The sequence below is a fragment of the Podarcis pityusensis genome (assembly GCF_964106645.2).
Source record: "Podarcis pityusensis genome assembly, chromosome: 7".
Lineage (NCBI taxonomy): Eukaryota > Metazoa > Chordata > Lepidosauria > Squamata > Lacertidae > Podarcis > Podarcis pityusensis.
Window position 1 is genome coordinate 64,768,932 of NC_138031.1, and position 6,000 is coordinate 64,774,931.

Below are 6,000 nucleotides of genomic sequence, written 5' to 3' on the forward strand. Positions count from 1 at the left end.
CAAACCAGGCCATTCTCAGCCTTTTGTTTCTTCAGTGACCCAGTGAGCCATTGCCAGCCCGACCTCATGAGGGAGATTGCCACTATTATTTCCTAGCCTTTGTAAATTTATAAGTTTGTCCAATTTCTAACCCTTCACTGAATATAGTGGTTATGTAGTGGTCGGCCCTTCACAACTCATAACATCATGATGCCTGTTGCTTATCGGAGGAATGGAATAATTTCTGATATTATTTCATGTCTATTCCAGCTTTCGCCCAACTTGCATACATGATTCTCTGCCTCCCCAGTTTTATTCTCACAATGGCCCTGTGAAGGTTAGGCTGAGAAGCACTGTCTGGCCCTAGGTCGCCCAGTGAACTGCATAGCTGAGGAAGGGCCAGATGCAAATGTGAGTTTGAAGCATCTGTTGTTGCAAGTTCTAATTCTGTGGCTCTCAAGACTGTCGATCCTTAGTCCATTTTTTTCAAGCAACTGAAATAACTCTGCCTTTGCTTTCGGGGCGTGTGGAGTGCTCAGATGCATAAACCAGGCACGGAGAGTGCATGTGTGTGGCTCCTGTGTGTGCAGCTTTGAAAAGCAGACCACCCAAAATTAAGCGTGGGGTGTCATCTCTGCACGTCTTCCAAAGCCACTTCTGGTTCTTGTTTGAAACCTCTCCAGTTTCAGCTCCTGCACCCCTTCCAGGTTTCGTAATGAGGGCTAGCGTGAGCTGCTAAATAACAGCTGACAGCCTGCCGTGGCACTCAGGATACATAAAAGCTCGAAAAAGACCCAGGTGTGTAGTGGAAGCTTTGCATCAGAATTGCCAGCAGATGCCAGCATGTCTCTTGCTGGCAATTTGAAAACAACAACAACAACAAAAAACCATGCAAGTAAACAACATTTGGCCAGCATTATTCTTGTTTAGTTTCTGGTACCTGATGACAAATGTGGGAACCCAGCCTTGGAAACTGAGCTGTAAAAGTTAGTAGCGCCCCCCCCCCCCCCGAATCCTGCCAACTTGCCCACTGTCTTACTCGTTGGTGGTTCAAAAGCAGATTGAAGAGCAGGGGCTGCGAAGGAATGGCACAACACTCCCCCCATTTTAAGGAAGCTTCTCTGCATGGTCACTTAGGGGGTGAGGTTGATTCTTGCTTGCCAGAGCTAACCAAGCAAGTGTTGTTTACAAACCCATAGAGCTTGGAAAGTGAACAGTTATTGTTACTGCAGCTCCCCACCCACCCCATCCCAGCAGCAACTTAGATTTTCCAAATCCAAGGAGTGGTTTGACCTCTGTCTCCTTCATGGACTACCCCCCTCTCGCAGGGAGACATTTACCTCCTCCCTGTCCCCTCCCTGCTCATTTTTTTAATCAGCCAAGGGTGGCAACGGTCCAGAGTGCAAGCGATCCAACACCGATTCTCTCCTCACACCCCACCCCCAAACTGCTTTTAGTTAAGGAAGAATGTACCCTGTGCTAAACGCACAAAAGGGAACATACTACTAGAGTTTTCATCCTCAGAAGAACCCTGTGAGGTAGATTAGACGTTTTTCTCTCAGGCAAAGAGATGGGTTTGCCCTGCAGCTCATGTAGAAACTGCTCTTACCAAACAGGAGCTGCTAAGCACTGTGGAACAGTGCACTGGAGTGATTTTGCACATGGGGATTTGTTTTAAATAGCATTTCCTCTCCAATCTCTCATCTTTTTTTAACATCCATGATTGATGTGGAAGTCTGAAAGTTTGACTCCTATAGATGTGTATGTGCGTATGCATGAGAACTTCCTTCCTTTCTATAAACGGTCCCCTTTTGTTGCTGCAGCAGGGTGGTGAGGACTCTCCTACTGTCGTCCCGGTTCCTGACCCTGACAGACTCCCCTGAGCTGCTTGAATGGATGTGGAAAAGTGGCTCACGCAGAGTTCTGTGAAACCCGACAAGCCCAACAGCTTCTCCTCTTGTTTCCCTCTCTGCTGTGTGAGGAAGGAAGAACCCAGCAGGCTGTTAGCAAGGCAGCTTGATGCATTCGGTATCTGGAACTGAAGCAACCGAGTGCAAAGAGCTTTTAAGACAGAATTTGAAATTAACAACGTTTGGTGAATAGTTGAGCTTCTCTATCAGCTACCGTATTCAGCGAACCTAATGACAGGCCTCCATCCGTTCTGGTCTAGCAGGACGCAATGGTACTTACAGCTTCACACACACACTCCCCAATTTTCCATTTGCTCAGGGAAGCATCTGAGCGTGAGCTCCATTGTTTTCTTGGCCTCCTGTAGCTTTCTCCAATGCCTACTCCTTAAAAAAAAAGGAAGAAAAGCGTTCAGTTACTGGTTGGGCCTGGTTAGCCTTCTGAGTTGGCAAAGTAATTTTGTCTACGTTGTCAAAACACAAGTGCCAGATAAGAGTGAATTGAGGTGTCTTATCTGGTGTTGCAGCATTTTACAAGTACACCGCATCCTTTGCACAAAGTCACAAGTGTAATTTCTTGCACTGTGGACCCATGCCTGACCAAAGAAACAAATAAAAATAAAATTTGCAATGTTGCCTCCAGAGGTCAGTTTCTGCTAGTAAAAAAAGGTAAAGGACCCCTTGGTGGTTTAGGTCCAATCAATGGCGAATATGGGGTTGTGGCACTCATCAGAGCACACAGAAACATCGTTTACCTTCCCACCGCAGCAGTACCTATTTATCTACTTGCACTAGTGTGCTTTCGAACTGCTAGGTTGGCAGGAGCTGGGACAGAGCAACGGGAGCTCACCCCATCGTGGGGATTCAAACTGCCAACCTTCTGATCGGCAAGCCCAAGAGGCTCAGTGGTTTAGAGCACAGTGCCACCTGCATACTTTGGAGAGATATGTCACAGTTGGGGGTCAGCAGTGACTGGAAGTTGCCATGGGCTGGAGCCTAGATGGCGAGGAAATCCTACCCAATCTCCAAGCGTCACCAGCCCTATTTAGGTCTTCAAACGATACATCTGGTATTCTTACACATGGAATAAGGAAGTGTCTCTGCCCGGATCTTCCCACATTAAGTGGAAACCTGAAGAGAACTTACAATGGTACTTCTGGTTACGTACTTAATTCGTTCCGGAGGTCCATTCTTAACCTGAAACTGTTCTTAACCTGAAGCACCACTTTAGCTAATGGGGCCTCCTGCTGCCGCTGCACCGCTGTTGCACGATTTCTGTTCTCATCCTGAAGCAAAGTTCTTAACCCGAGGTAATATTTCTGGGGTAGCGGAGTCTGTAACCTGAAGCGTATGTAACCCGAGGTACCACTGTACATTATCCCCAAAGGCCAACAACAACAAATACTGTAGGTCTTTAATCAAAAACCCCTTGCATTGGCAGGGATTTGCCATAGAGGTTCCCTTTTGAATAATATAGTACAAGGGTATACTAGGCAGATCTGGTTAAAAAAAGGTGCTTTTTAAAATCAGTAGTGAAAAAAGTGAAGTAATCTACATTGCCATCTACTGAAGGTGGCCCTGTAAGACTATTAAGTAAGTTCAGCATCTAAAATTACTTAACCATGCCTGAATGTGACCTGGTATGTGTGTGAATCACTCTTGCTTAAACAAACAAAAATAAAGTGGATTTGCTCAAGTGAATCTCCTCAGGTCCATTTCAAAGATTTTATCAATAGCATCATGGTTGCCCCAAATTGCCCATCTCACCTGCAGCTTCCTGTGGCTGTAAAAACATTCCCTCACGGTTCTGCCTGGTCACACCAGAACTTCCAATGCCAGTTTTGCAGCTTGGTGGGAAAACTTCTGGTGTGATTTGCTTTTAAAGAGAAGATTTGAAGGTTGTCCTAGATCCCTGCGGACCTCAGCTATGCAGCAGGGCTTTTGTGTTTTTAGCTAGCAACACCACCACTGATGTTTAAATGGGACCCAGTGGATTTTAATGTAATGAAGCTAAAACAGTGGTTCGCAGATCATTCCATATGTGAGAGCTTCTACAGAGTCGAGCTTTAGTGAATTACTGTGGCTGACTTAACAATGTGATGGCATTGTTGCTGGAATTAATATCACATGAATAAACTGCCTTGCAAATCTGATAGTTGTGTAAGGGCTTAGAAATTTAATTCGGGCCAGATACACCCTCGGGGACTTGGATCCTAAAATACTGTTAACTTAAAGATGCTTGTGGAAGGAAAGTTTTCCATCTCCTCCTCGCCCTTGCATCTGCCTGCAGAGGAGAGTCTGGAGCCTTTTGGGATGGAGTTGAATGAGCGTAGAAACAAGCTATGGTTTTCCCAGTAGTGATGTATGGCAGTGAGAGCTGGACCATAAAGAAGGCTGATCGCCAAAGAATTGATGCTTTTGAATTATGGTGCTGGAGGAGACTCTTGAGAGTCCAATGGACTGCAAGAAGATCAAACCTATCCATTCTTAAGGAAATCAGCCCTGAGTGCTCACTGGAAGGACAGATCCTGAAGCTGAGACTCCAATACTTTGGCCACCTCATGAGAAGAGAAGACTCCTTGGAAAAGACCCTGATGTTGGGAAAGATGGAGGGCACAAGGAGAAGGGGACGACAGAGGACAAGTTGGTTGGACAGTGTTCTGGAAGCTACCAGCATGAGTTTGACCATACTGCAGGAGGCAGTGAAAGACTGGAGTGCCTGGCGTGCTCTGGTCCATGGGGTCACGAAGAGTCGCACACGACTAAACGACTAAACAACAACACAAACCAACAGAAACAAGCCAGTACAAAAAGCAACAATTTCATTTGTTGCTACACCCATCCATGCCATACGGCCCTCGGAGGATTGCTCAGAATGGAATGTGGCCCCGATTCCTGTATTAAAGGCTGAAACTCGACAGCCCTCTTTTGGAGATTATCTTTCTCCAGTCTAGATGGCCTGCTGCACCTCTGATTCTCTCTGTGAAAACATCCCAAAGTCTGCCTTAACTCTGGAGGCTTCCTGTCCTTCTTAACCTCTTTTCCTCTACGCAGCCTACTCCACTGCCAGGAAACAAAACGCTGCACTCGAAGCCTCCCAACTGTCAGGCTGCGGGCGATCGGCATTTCGACAGCTGCCGTGATTCCTTTGGCGTGGCTTGCAGAATGGGCTGGCATTTCCCAGCCCCTGTTCAGGTCCTGGAGTAGGTTCGGCAGAGGAGAGGCCGAGCGAGCGGCTCACACAGGTGCCTGCATGTGTGGCTCACAGGTGTGCGGCTCGAGCATCGCACGGTTTGTTCCTGGGGCAGAATATGCTTGGCTGCTTCTGCCAGGCCTGTGGGTGGGCACTTAGGCAGCCGAGGCAGTTTTGAGGAGCTGAAGCAAAGAAAGGAAGGGAAATTGCAGACTCTGACATCTGCTGCTCCCTGCTAGGCTCTTCTTCTGTATTTTGGATACAAGAGCAAACAAAGGGGGGGGGGGTCCAGAAATGTTTCGCTCTGCTTTGCTGCATTTAGTTCCTCTTTGCAATCCAGGCCATTGTGGTGCATCTTAACTTTTTTTTCCTGCACACCAGGAAATCCTGCTTTTCCTTAGAGTTATATAATCTGCAACTGTCATTGATGGTGTTTTGTCAAAAAAAAAAAATGTTTGCTGAGGAAATAAAGGGAGTGTCCTACAAGAGCTGTCATTCACGTACTGTTGCAAAACCGGCCTGAGCAAAGCTTCCTTAAGGAGACGGGGCATTTGATAACAGAATCGATGCAAGGAACCCGTCGCAATGGAAAGGTGGGAGTTCCTCTCGAGTTGAATGCAAGCACAAAGAAATGGTTCAGGGCAGTTCTTAGAGTGCACTGTGGTGTATCTGGTGCTGCCTTTATTTATTTTGCTTCTTCTAATTATAGCCTTCCTTTCTCCAAGTGGCTCAGGGTGATTTATGTACAGTCCCCCCCCCCCACCTTTCGTTCTCACAACCAGTGAAGAGGGTGGGGGAAGGATTGGAACCCAGGACTCCTAGTCGGACACTCTGATGGGGTGGCGGCAGCTAATGGTTAACCACCTGGGTATGTGTGGCTGGCCAACACACACACACACACACACACACACACACACACAC